Here is a 14,773-nt window from a genome sequence, read left to right as displayed (position 1 = left end):
CAGTCTTTTCGCTTATGACTTAATCCAAGAGAAAATGTGCCTGTCCCCTTGGAAAGATAACTCTTAAAACATTTAACTCAGGATGAATGAAGAATGGGAGACACTTAAACAGGGAAGTGGGAAGGAGCATGAGGCTGCTGGGAACCTTGGGATCTGGAAGTGACAATTTGACCAAGGGCTGGTACCACATAAAGTTTCATTTTAAGGTTAAAACCCATAGTTTCAGATAAGCAAAAGTAAAACAAGTCTTTATGGGAGTTTTCACCAAATATCACCCACAGGGCTGGGTCCTTATAGAATTACTTTTAGGCTTAATTTTCACCTCCCTCTCTCTCTGAACAGCTCAAGTCTCCATATTTTGTAGCAGTATATGCCTTTCATTAAAAAGCCCCATAACTTGATCACAACTGTAATTTTACACCTATTTGAAACATTCGTTGATTACTGTCATTCCATGAGATATAAACTTCCTACAGGCAAGAACTCTGTCTGCTTTTATTCACTGGGCATCCACAGTGCCTAGCAGAGTGACTCCCACATAAAAAGTGTCCTGTGAACACTTGTTGAGTGAATGAATACATTCATTGAATCCAAGAATACTGAAACAAATTCTGTCCCAGGAGATTAGGGCAGTTTCCCCAAGCATCCCTCCCCGGAGTCAGAATGCCTGGTTTTGAGACTTGCCTGAGGTTTATTAGCTGTGTGTGATCTTAGTCAGATTAATCCCTCTCTCTGTGCCTCATCTGTCAATTGGGGATAATAAAGTCCAAGATCAAGGGGACCACAGGGTTGGTTTCTTCTGAGGCCTCTCTGTTTGGCTTACAGGTGGCTGTCTTCTCCCTACGTCTGCACATGGTCTTCCCTCTGCACATGACTGTGTTGTGATTTCCTCTTCTTATAAGGATACCCATCATATTGGATTAGGGACCACCAAAATGACCTCATTTTAACTAAATCACCTCTCTAAAGACCCTATCTCCAAAGACAGTCCTACTCTGAGGTAGTAGGGGTTAGGACTTCAACTAATGAATTTTGGGTTGGGATGGGGGGATGACCCAATGCATCCCATAACACCGGCGTAACTCCCCTCACAGGCCTTCCAAAAATGTAAGGGGTTACTATGTGTGCCCTGTTCAATTTCCTGTATTACAAATACAAAAAGAAAAAAATGTAACCACTCTGCTAAATCTACCACCCTCATTAACTGCCCAGTTTTTCTCCAACCATCTAGCTATTAGTCCGCTTCCCCCGAACCAAGAGAGCCCCTGTGAATGGGGCCCTTGTGTGCCATCCAGTGTCCCTTTGAGAAGAGCTGCAGTGATATGATGTTTCCCTGATGATTCCCAGCACGCATCGTTAAAGAGTTTTTGTACCACCCTACCCACTCATCTTTTCCAGACCCAACTGCCGAGGATCTCCCATCACACGGCAAGGATTTAAAACCCTTAGACTCTGGAAGATATGCCCAGGTGGTGTTAAAACGGGGTAGTATTCTTTTACAACTGAGGAAACAGAGGACACTCATGATTCGATGACAGTTTCTAGGTCTGAGAACAGCACTATGTCAGCAGAAGCCTCAGTTCCTAACACAGCAAAGATCATTGTCTTGAAAGGGTGCAGAATGGACTTCACCAGCTCACCTCAGAGCTGGGACCTGGATGGAGGGCATGGCAAGGTGTTTGGTTTCTGTAATGGAAAGCAGAAAACTTTTTTTTCTTTTTAATTACCTTGTTATGTGATACAGGTCATAAGGTAAAAGAAAAGTATGAACATTTGCTTTTTTTATACCTGACTTTCTGATAGCCTATATGTTTTAGGGACAGATAACTTCCTAATGAGACTTTTTATAATAAAGCTTTCATTGCTTTGAAAAATATTAACTTTTCCAGTCCTTCCGGGTAGATCAAACAGACCCTGCAGTTATAGTTACAATATCCTAAAGATTTAGCTTCTCAGTAATAATGGGTAACAGCCTTCGCATTGCCACGGGCCAAAACTGTATTATTTGAAATGAAACCTCTCATAAATATCCAACTATGAAGTCACTATCTATCAACTGCTGTTATATAAACAGGGCAGAGCCAAATCCCCCATCTGCCAATATCAGAGCTGCCAGAGAGAATGATTTTGTGTCCAGAACTCACATATGAAACAGGCTCTTGCTCTGTCAGCCAATTCGAGGAAGCCAGTTTTGGTTTAGGTAGCCACAGTGTAGGACGGCCTGAAAGTGTCTGAATTCTTCATGCATTTCCTTTTTTCCAAGAGCTTGGACCACCCTCAGCCCCAGTTGCTCTCTTCTGGGTGGTTAAAAGATGTGACCAATTCTTTAGAAAGAAAACTGCAGTTCCCAGCGTCCCACTTACTACCGCTCTTTTCTACGCCTTTCTCCATACCCTTGTGATATCGTCGAGCCCTAGACTTCTGCCCTCACTCTATTCTGAACACTTACATACCTGGTTCACTGTAGTTTTGTTCGGCACCAGAAATGCTAATGGGAAGTCTGTGGACCAAGTTTTGAGAAACACTGCTAGAAACGATGTGAAGCCATCAATATAAGGCTCTGTTGCATTTACCTTTTCACAACTTCTGTTCCAGAGCCTGGAACATGACAAGTCACATGATATACGTGTGATAATCTGAACTCAAGCCAAGAATTTTTTTGAAGCCTAAGATTTTTTTTTTTTTTTTTTTTTTGCAGTATGCGGGCCTCTCACTCTTGTGGCCTCTCCCGCTGTGGAGCACAGGGGCCGGACGCACAGGCTCCGGACGCACAGGCTCAGCGGCCATGGCTCATGGGCCCAGCCGCTCCGCGGCATGTGGGAACTTCCCGGACCGGGGCACGAACCCATGTCCCCTGCATCGGCAGGCGGACTCTCAACCACTGCGCCACCAGGGAAGCCGGAAGCCTAAGATTTTTAAGCAGGGAAGTAATATAATTTAGGTTTTAGAAACTGAATAAGAGTAGCTTAGAGGCTGAAGAAAAAGGAGTAGAGATCAGAATCAAGGGGACTAATTGTGCTTCCTCTAATTAAAATTTTAAAACATTATAATAATAATAGCCAAGATTGACATAACACTTATGATGTACCAGACCCTATTATAAAAGTTTTCCTTATATTAACTCGTTTAATACTCACTACAACCTAAAAGGTAGGAACTATCATTATCCTCATTTCAAAATGAGGAAATGGAGATCCAGAGAGGGTAAGCCACTTTCCCAAGGTCACGTGGACAGTGACTGGCAGAGATGTGATTCCAACTGGCCATCTAGCTTCCCAGTCCAGTGTGCAAATCACTTCCATGTGCATTATCTCAATTAGTCCTCATCTCCCACCTACCCAGCCTGCCAGTGACAGACCTAAGTGGGGTAGTGGCCATTGCGCTCACTGGCCTGTCCAACCTAACTTCACCTAGGTCTGGCTTATACTTCTCTGCTTATAGCCACCAAAACTTATCTGATCTGTGTCTTATTCCAGGGGCTCTGGGTCAATTTACTGGCTTTAATAGCTTAATGTGTTGTTCATGCCAGGATGACTCATTCACTCTTTCAGCAAATATGTATTGAGCAACCACCATATGCCAGGCTCTGTGCTAGATGCGGAGGAAATACAGTGAACAGACCATCAAAGAAATAACTACATGTACAAAATTCAATAATTATAGATCCTGATTAATGCCATCAAGGAAATAAATAGGATTGCATCTACAGGACAATGACCCACAGGAGTGCTTCTTTGGTATTGAGAATTTCAGGTACTGTGGCAAATCACATAGGGAAGATATTTTGGGACATTGGTGACCTTTCTACTGGGCCCCTAAATATACCACCTTGTTTGTAAAAAATAAAATGGACCTTACCATTCCCCAGCCTAGAATCCTTCAGTGGTTCCTTTGAGCCTTTAGGATAAAGTCCAAATCCCTTAGCATGACTCACATGGCCCTCCAACATTGGCCTCCTGCTCACCTTCCAGATTCAACATTGTGTCAATCCATTCCCCCGAGCCATTACGCACTCAGCTCTGGCCATACTCAAGACTAATCATCACATGTTGCCCTATCCATCTAGATTACCTATCCTCCTTCCCCATACGTCATCTGAGTGACCCCTATTTATCTTTCAACACTCAGACTTCAAGAAGCCTTCCCCACTCTAGGTAATGGTGATCTCTTAGTGTTACTGACTGAATTGTGCCCCTCCCCCAAATTCATATGTTGAAGTCTTAACTCGCAGTACATCAGATTGGGATGATATTTGGGGACAGGAGTCTTTAAAGAGGTAATTAAGTTAAAATGAAGTCATTCTGGTGGGCCCTATCCAGTATGACTGGAGTTCTTATAAGAAGAGATTAGGACACAGACACACACAGAGGAAAGACTATGCAAAGAAACAGCGAGAAGGTGGCCATTAGCAAGCCACCTTGCTGACCACCTGAGTAAGGTCTCAGAAGAAATCAACCCTGCAGTCACCTTGATTTTGGACTTCCAGCCTCAGAATTCCAGAATATAAATTTCTGTTGATCAAGTAACCCAGTCTGTGGCACCTTATGATAGCCCTAACAAACTAATACACTGTGTAAGCCTTAGTGATACGCTTGATTCACAGGCCTAAGTCAAGAAATCTCATCTTTTTAAATCGTTATGCCCCGAGTGTTAAGCTCAGGGCTGGAAATGTGGTAAACTCAATAAGGGTTTGCTGAATGAATGAACTTCTCATTCGTCTTGTGTGGAGGGCATCTTCAACGCAATGTTACTTCTAAAAACTAGAAAGCCGGCTGGAACAGGGAAACCATCTGAGAAAGGTTGGTTCCCTCTGAGGGGGAATAAAGGAAAGCAGCACTACAGTTCCCACTGCAACAATCAGGATTTGGAAAAACAGAAGGTTACAGAGGCACCCCCCGAGGCACAGATCTGTGGTATTTCCCAGGTCTTTCAAACACATTTAATTGTGCACATGGAAAAGAATGGCATCATTATTTAATCTAAAATATAATAACAATAGATTGCTCAAGTAGGCGCATAAGTCCCCTGCAGAGAATTTAATGTGCATGTTGCCTTACCCACGCATACAGCCAAGGCAGTGAGAATGGAAGCCAGCCCATTCTGGGAAGAGAGAACATAGATGCCTGTGGTTGTTATAACAGCAAAAGGGGGGAAAACAAAAGAAAGCCCAAGGGTATAGCTGCAACTCCACTTAAGGCTAATGCACATCTTCACTTTCGTCCTCAGCAATAATCCAAAGAAATATCTGATGCTTCTGAAAGACTACTGTCATCCCTGGTAGATACTCATCAATTATTATTAAGCATTGCACGGTTCGGGTCTAGATACAATATGTCTGAGAAAAACCGTGGCACCTCCTTTTAATCTTGCGTAGAAAACAATTAAAGTATATAAAGCGCATTATTAAAATATGTAAAATTTATAATTTAATTATAAGATTGCAAAGCTTTATGATCTAATAGTTCTGCTGTATTTTGCATATTAGTGAACAATTGCTTTCTTAAAGCACACAGTAGAATCATTTACTTGATGCTGGAGAATAAGTTAATTATGGATTCCCTGTATATGACTAATGGATTTAATAATCACTTTACTGTAGAATTAACTTATACTTCCCTGTGCTTATAGCACTAATGATGATATTCATAAAAGTTATATTTTTTAAAAACTGTAAGATTGGCACAAAAAGAGAAACCAATGTACAACTTGGTTTTAGAAACAGCAGTTCTAATAGATGGTTCAGAGCCATCAAGGCCCTCTCCTTGCTCCATAATAAATCATACACACCCTCTCCGCCCCCCACCCCTGCCACCAACCCTGCCTCCATTGGCTTTATTAAGGGAATTTATTTTATTTAAGGGAAGACGAAATGCTTGCCAGATGCATTTAGTGGAGCTCCTGATTTTTTTAACCTCGGTCGTGGGTTACAATAAGGATTATTCACTTACAGCCACTTCACAGAGCTCTGGGAAGCCCCATCTATGCTGAGATCACATTGGGATGCCCAAGTCCCTCTTTTCGTCCTCAGTTTTAGTCCCTTGAAGCCACTCGTTTTTCTCCTTCAGCCAGAACAAACAACATTGGTGGAAAAAGTAACAGGAATGCCTTTTGTTTCATAAGGAGAGTCTTTAGCAATGCTTTTCTCAACTTTTATATCCTTTCTTACCACTAAGAACAGAACTAACACCATATTGAAACTGCCTCCCTAGTTCTTTAGCTTATGTATTCTATTATTTTAGCCCTGCACGTCAAGAGTTAAACATTAGAGAAATGTTGCTTGTGCCCAAATAGCTCACTAGGCTCCCTGAAGAAAGTTCTCATCCCACTTCCCCGGGTGGTAGATAAGTTCACTTTCAGCCAAAACCTTGCAAATAAGCAGAGATAAGAATGGTAAAGTAAAAATAACTGCTAATGACTTGAGGTTTTGCAGGAGCCTTGTGATCCAGCCTACGTGAGCAAGCAGAAAAACAAAGAAATGTTATGGTTTCCTTGAAGGCCAGGTGGCTCCAAGAAGTCTGCAATCCACCTTTACTCTTTAACTTTGAACGCTCCTGCTGCCCCTTTTCCCTTAGCATAAAAGAAGCCTGAATTCTACGTTGAGATAAAACGGTTCTTTAAGACATTAGTCTGCCATCTTCCTGGTTTGCTGGCTTTCCGAATAAAGTCACTGTTCCTTGTCGCAACACCTTGTCTCTAGACCTACTGGCTTGTAGAGCCGCAAGCAGTACGAGCTTGGACTCGGTGACACCACCATCACCGTCATCACAATCACCATCATTACCATCATCCTCTGGGTTATTCTTCCTCATGGAATTAGCAATGGAAGATCTGGATTTTATTTCCAGCTCTGTCAGCTTGGAGATGACCTTGGATGGGTCACTAAACCTCTTCAAACGTGTTTGCATAGCTCTAAAATGTGAAAACTGGCTACTACTGACTCTGAATGCGCTTTGTCTACTGTCAAGTCCTAAATACAGGCCAAAATACGGTGCTCCCTCCTAACCAAATGCACATCACCCACCCCTCCATGAATTACTTTGCCAATTCTGTCATGGAAATTTGAATATTCTGGAAGAAAAGAACTATGGCTTATACTTTGATATACTGCGCAGAGCTGTTCACAAAGTATGTACTTACTAAATACCTGTTAGTGAATTGATTGAAGGAGTGTAAATTCTTAATTTGCTCCCTGAGGACTTGAGGGATTGTAATTTCCTTTAGGTCAGATACCTGAAGCTATAACGGTGAATCCTTGAATCTCTGTCCCCCTGCCTCACGTCTCCACCAATCTCTTTCAGAATAATGCTCTGCTGAGAGTGCAGAGTCATAAATGGTGATGACAGGCTTCCAGGAAACGTGACCTATCCCCTAGTGGGGACTCAGGAGATCTAAGGGTACCACTTCCTGCTCCATTCCTGGGTTCTTCACAAAGTGCCAGGTACCTGTTCCCTCCTCCTTAGCACACTGTGGGAGTAAACTAAACTTTATGAAATACTGAATTGCTTTGACAAGCAAGAAATCCAGGAAGTTTCGCTTTTATTTTATTCATAACATATATAACATTATTAGAGGGAAATTTTTAAGCTAAATTTTCAAGATTTCATTTAAGTTCTTCTCAGCTCATTAAAACGTAGCTGGCAAATGGTAGGCGGAATTAAATGTTCCAATCCCTTTTCATACCCAAACATTTTGTTTGTTTGTTTAATGAATTTTATTTACACTTAACTTCCCTCCATACTGCCACTCCCCAGCCACAGTCATTTTTGTGGCAATTAGAGTGATTTGTTTATACTGATTAGTCATAAAAAATACTCAAGATACTCCCTGAAATTCATTTTTCTCATAAAAAAATATGTAACCCTACAAACTCCTTGCCCAAATTCATACCCTTTTCTCTTCATCCACAATCTTTGGCTTTTGACCTAAAGCACTGCTTCTGAGACTGAAATGTGCATACGTATCACCTGGGGTTCTCGGTGATCAGGTGGGCCCAGATTCTGCATTTCTAACAAACTCCCAGGTGAGGTAGGTGAGCTGCCAGTCCCGAGATACACTTTAAATAGCAAGGATCTAACATTTTTGTGCATCAGCCTTGAAAAAACAACCTTTTTAATTTTATACCCAGAAAATTCGTACTATATAATTTTTTATGCAAGAAACAAATGTTTAAATTGAGCAATTTCTACTACTCAGAAATAATTGTATTACTCTTTTTCTCTTGAAATACTAAAACGTACCACCTTTCATCTCTGTCTCCACTTCATCTCCATTTTGGCCTCATATTCCCATCTCTTTTTCCAACCTGCTCCACAAACTAAAATACACCGAGTGCTACACAAGTATAAACTGCTTCTCTGATTTTCAGGTGTCTTTTGCCTTTCATATGTTAAATAATAGTTAAAATATATTGGATTTATATAATACTTTATGCCTTACAAAAGGCTCGCATGCACTTATTTCATAAAAATAAGTTCATATCTAGAGAGAGCGAGAATGACAGAATGAAAAAAGTAGACGGACTTTGAAGTGAGATTCACCTGGGAACAGATCCTGGCTCTGCTAAATATTCAGTGTTGGGCAAATTATTTAACCTCTTTGCTTAAGTTTTCTCATTTGTCAAAGTGGGGGAGGGGAGTATAAATAGCCACATATCATGAGCTAGTTATTTGGGTTAAGGTTGGGGTTATGAGATTTCAAAGGAAGCTGACTAGCCAAGACTGGGAACACAAAGGACACTTCCTATGTGTCCCCTCCAGACTCACATCCAGCTGCCCCTCTAATCCTACTTCGTTGTTTAGGGATCTCTCAGTGCCCCCTGTCCTGTGATAGTTGTCCTTCTCTAGGATGGCAACTGGCATCAGACACTATCTCCTCCTTTCCTCTTTACTTCCCAAACCTTTCCGATTCTTCTATAAAACCTGCTGCTTTTGTAAAGCATGCAGCTGGTATTTGACACCTAGATTTCAAGTGATCAAACAAGACATGATGACAAATCTAAGAAAAATGACACCAGCCCTTCGAACAAAACCAAAATCAATTCCCTTCCCACCCCCATTCCTTGAGATTCCCCCTTTTCCAGCTGCTATCTTGCCTCATCTATCATACTTAGACAGAAATCCATATGTCTAGTTTAAATGACTGTTTCTCAGGCAACAGCCAGGCCACTTAGCAAGAGTCTAAAGCAAAGCCAATACAATATTCTGCCCAGAGTGATAATCGGCCAGAGGTTACTGTGCCAGAGTAGGTTAATTATTCTAAGAAGACTTACTTTTACTATAATTATTGATTGCCGTGAACTAATGAAAAAAGAAAAGCTGCTATTTATTAAGTGCCTCTGTATCCCCTAGAAGCTTTTACATATGTATCTTATTTTCTCTTCAACACAACTCTGCAAAATGTTTTCCAATTTTAAGAAAATTTTAGGACCAAGTTGGTGAAATTACTTGCCCAGGGTCATGAGCTGGTGATGGGCAGAGCCAAGATTCAAAGCCATAAGCGATTATCCGACTGTGTTCCGTTACTATTACCTTTAATTTAAAATTCACGTTTAGCCAAGAATATTGAAGAGTTCCACATGACTTCAAACAAACAGCAACAGTTCCTTGCACCATCCCTCCCCACCTCTAATTCTCATTCCCCAGAGCAAACCTCTTTCGACTGCTTTTTCTGCTATTTACCTCCTACCATCTTTTCTTTTAAAATATGCTTAATTGCTCTTTCTTGATTTTAAAATTTTCGAATTATAATTGACTACTATGAAAGATGAGGATTAACTCTCAACCACCATGTCCTCCCCTCTTCTTCCTTCTAATATAAAAATATAAGAATTTTTGGCTAAACCAATAGTCAATATTTACATTGATTTAGACATAGAAATATTATTCACAGATGAGCAACGGTAATAGCATATCTTGATAATGTTTCTTTTCTCGTATAACAGTTTTCCCTGGAATTAATAATTGCATTACCTTTCCATTTCTTTAGTATTTTATGTTTCTATTACTAATCCATCCTTAGCTCTCTTCCAGAACCATAAAACTCTCAGTATGGTCAGTCAAATGCATCAAGTGATTTAACATTTTTCTGTGAGTGCATGCTTTGTTTTGTTTTTCCCCAACATTCATCCTGGAGCCACAAACTGTCCCAAACCACACTGATCACTCTTGAAGCGGGCCTCATTGGTTGTGCTGGGATCTTAGTAGGCCATTTGATCTAGAGATGCATGGCATTCAGTTCTGAAAAGTTCTCCTGTGTGGTTTCTTACATAATTTCCTTCCCTGTGATAATTCTCTGTTCTCTGTTTCTGTAACTCTTACTAGATATTGGAACTCAAGAATTAAGATCCTTGGGGAAGCTGGGACAAAGTGAGAGAGTAGCATTGACATATACACACTACGAAATGTAAAATAGCTAGTGGGAAGCGGCTGCATAGCACAGGGAGAACAGCTCCGTGCTTTGTGACCACCTAGAGGGGTAGGATACGGAGGGTCGCAGGCAGGCTCAAGAGGCAGGGGATATGGGGATATGTGTATACATATGGCTGATTCACTTTGTTATAGAGCAGAAACTAACACACCATTGTAAAGCAATTATACTCCAATAAAGAAGTAAAAAACAAAAAGAATTAAGGTCCTCTATCTCATCTTTTCTTGCCTATTTCTTTTTTGCCTTTTTAATTTTTATTTTGGATGATTTCTTCAACTTTTCCTTCAAACTAGTGGGTTTTTTATTTTTGGCATTTTATTTTTCATTTCTGAGGTCTATTTCTTCTTCTCTGAATGTTTGTTTATTATGGCATCTTGCGCTTTTTCCAGGGATGCAAAATTTCCTTTTCTCTCTCTAAAGATACAGTTTAAAAAAAAAAAAGTTTTCTTCTACTCCCTAAATTGTCTATTTCCTACAAGTAGTATTCTTCTATTTGCTTATTTGATTCTCATCTTTCTTATAAGAGGCTTTTCCTCTTGCCTGCATCACTGTGAAGCACTCTTAAATATGACACAGGAAGTTCTGTATGTGGACAGAACACCCAACGGGTAAGCTTTTAAAGAGAGTGATAAAAGGGTGATGAGATGGTGGGTCAGCTTTTTCATTGGTTAATATCCAAAGACATCACCCAAGGGTTATATTTCCCATAGATAAGCTTCCCCATAGAAGGACCCTCCCATTTCTTCCTTGGAAGGTATAAACCTGGCTGCCAGCATCCTGGGAGCCCAGAGGGAAAATGGGCATGAGGTGTTGCTGTTCAGTAAACTGGCTTTCAGTAAACCTCGTGGCCACAGCTGAGCAAGGCTTACAAGATTTAACTCCTGGATTTTTTTTAACCAGCTACCCTGGAAGGGATCTTACTGTCCTATAGACCAGCAGTCCCCAATCTTTTTGGCACTAGGGACCCGTTCCGAGGAAGAAAATTTTTCCACAGACTGGGGGGGGGGGGGAAGGTCCAGGAGGTAATGCGAGCTATGGGGAGCGGCAGATGAAGCTTCACTCGCCTGCCACTCACCTCCTGCTGTGTGGCCCGGTTCCTAACAGGCCTGGGGGTTGGGGACCCCTGCTATAGACTCATTTTCAAAACATCCCCTGTTTTCAGCCCCACTCTACAACTTGGTCTCCAGAGGCTCCTACTGCTTTCAAGTCTTGACATTCTGGAGTTCTGCAGTACAACATGGCTGGCTTCTTGTCACCTTCTCCCACTACAGATATCTCGGGTTCTATTCCCTCTGATGTGCTAAATCAGTTACCACCTGTTCATTTGCTTCCCAGCTTCCAACATTGTGTTGATTTTCTCATTTGCTATGGAGCCCTCTCCTGTTTTTCTTGGTCCTTGTTACTGTGTGTTTTCCAAATTTCTTCACTGTCATTTTAGTGGGATTGGAGGAGGGAACATGTGAGAACTAATTTACCATGTTTAACTAGAATGCACATGCTTTATTCTTGTTTAGCAGTTATTTTAGAATCAGAGTGTGTTAAATAATGGCCTAAAACCTCACTTGACCCTCAAATAAACAGAGACCAATTAGGTTGGGCCACGGATATTCTCTAGTATTTTATAAAATAGTAGCCTAGGTGTATTGAATGTTAGTCTAACTCTTATGACTAGAACAGAAGGAAGAAAAGAAAGGAGGAAGGCAGGGAGGGAGGGAGGGAAAAAGGGAGGGAGGGAGAGAGAAGAGAAGGAAGAAAAGTAAGGAGAGAAAAAAGAAAGAAATTCTCTAATTTTAAAAAAAAATCATACATGATAATAAACTTTATACTTTACATAATTTTTCTTCATTAATACTTCTTGGGCTTTACCATTAAGTGGTATAAAACGATTCTATTCTCATACAATAACTGTCTCAGGATTTGGCTTCCAGAGCCAACAGGAAGCAAAACCACATTTCTATTGCCAAGAGTGTAGTTTGTTTTAAACCCAAAAACTGCTCTTATAAAAACTGCATCCCAGAAGAGCATTTGTGGATGTTTAAATACCCTATTTATCTTCTCTAGACTTGGAATCTGATGTCAATATTGGCTTGAAACCATCTGTGGCAGATTTGTGATTTTTTGCTTTTTTGGAGGGGAAAGAGGAAAAAGAAAAAGAAGAAATGGGTACCTTTTTCCCCCTCTTGGCTTAAAACTAAACATTCAAGGCTCATGTTCATTGCCTGGAATGAAGCCTCTGGTAAGCATAGTGATGTTTGCAGCCCAACTACATGTTTTGCAAAGTCCCCCCACTTTGCATCATGAGAGCTGACTGAGATTATTCACGGGAGGTGGTGACTGAGGAAAATATGATTTAGAACTCTGCTCCCAGCCTGCAAACTGCTTGTCTGGGACTGTATGGGATCAATGTGGCTGCTGCTTAGAAAGTGGGAATGTAGAAGGTCAGCTCTGTGACTTGGACAGAAATAGTCATCTCTGTGGTCAGTGTAGGCACTACCTGGCATGTGTCCTGGATGAAGAGGTGCTGATGGGTGGACAAATCTCCAAGCCATGATGCATCTGTGCGACCTAGGGAAGCACTGGTGGGCTGAAAGGAAAGACCTATGAGAATGTTTGCTAGTTCAGGAAGCTAGACTCTCAGCAGAGCACCAACATTAGCACAAAACACAAAGGACCTTGTGAATCAGGTAACGCAGAATCCCCATACCATTCAGTAGAATTTTTAAAGAATAAAGGATATAGGACTCTGCATATGTTTTTCTATTTCTAACGTTGACAAATGATGTAAGAGCCTGGTATCCATTTGTGGTCATAATCTGACTTAATTTCTGGGTAATGTGACCTCCAGGCATGTGGAGTTAGTTGTCCAGGACTTGATTTAGTGGTGCTCCGTAGATAAAATTATACAAGAATCAAAAAATTAACTATAGTAGAATTCCACTATGTGACTTCACCAAGTAATAGCAAATGTTTCTGTTTATATATTTCATTAACAACAATAACAGTATTTTCTTTGTCTCTTCTATAGTTATCATGCAAAATTAACTAAATTTTAATTTAGTGATATCTACATGGAGTTAAAATAAGATGAATGCAAAAAGGTAAATGCCTTGATAATTATGAATTATATCTGTGCTGGATTCAATACATTTTAAAAGTAAGGACATGGCACATAATCAGTTGGATGAAATTTCATTTTAGTGTGAGAGTCAAAACTTACATCATTTGAAAGAACTACATGTAAATAGACTATAAATCTACATTACTTGATAAGTAAGTAGAAAAGACTTCCTATGTCAATGCGAAATCATTTGCTTTTATTTCAGTGCTCTTAAGAGCCATAATAAGACAAAGTTCTTATAAGGCTGCATTTTCCTTGCTAGGAGAAAGAAACCAATGTCAACATAAAACTACTATACTCATTGGGAAAGATGAAGAAAAATAAAGCAATTTTATCTCTGTGAAAGTTACAACAGTAACTTTCACAGAGATAGTTTTGCAGCCCCATATTAATATAATTCATTCTTCAGAAATGAGTCATTGCAATTTCTTATAGATTTTCAAATGTCCTAATGCATGCTCTCCAGAGCTCTAAATTGCTCACTAAACACTTCAAAATATTAATAGCTATTAATGAAATAGGGCAAGTTCAACAGTTATCTCAGTACCTAGAATCCACCGTGTTATCACATGCTCACACTATAAACACTTGCATTTCATAATATTCCACTTAGTTTTCAAAAGTCCATAGGTACAGTTTTCCTTACTACATTTGTTTCTGACAGGTAAAACCTTGAGATCTCAAGAAGCAGATTCCTAGAAAGAAATAAAGCTTAACCAGCAATGCCCCTACTGTAATAATGTCAACCCATTCTAACACAGTATTAGAATTGCAGATACAGATGCAGTTTGCAGAGTGCTGCAGTACTGGATGTGCTGAAACTCAAAACTCCTGAGAATTACATAGCTTAGCAAAGAGAATATTTTTGCCTCAAATCCATGTGTTCAAAATAATATCTCCAATCAGCTCTAACCTATTATTGTGAAAGTATTCTGTTGTAAATGAGAAACAATAGTTGTTTTCTCCAGAGTACTAGAACCACAGCGACACGTGAAGTGTAGTGATCCTGATATCATTATCGTATTTATTATTAATGGGTATTCATAAGACTAAGCTTTCCAGGGTCCACTTAAATTTTTTTTTTTTTTTTACTTAGGGTATCTCTTTTAGTATCATTTTCCAGGTCATCAAAGCTAGTTTTCCGGAATTTTCTACATCATTTCTAATCACTGATTCACAACTTTTCAGGGTAATTTGTGAGTGCCTGAGGCTGAGAATATGAGTCTAAAA

Source organism: Aethalodelphis obliquidens, unplaced genomic scaffold (assembly GCF_003676395.1).
Source record: "Aethalodelphis obliquidens isolate GAN/ISIS:26980383/991018 unplaced genomic scaffold, ASM367639v1 scaffold52, whole genome shotgun sequence".
NCBI lineage: Eukaryota > Metazoa > Chordata > Mammalia > Artiodactyla > Delphinidae > Aethalodelphis > Aethalodelphis obliquidens.
This window is presented reverse-complemented; position numbering follows the sequence as displayed.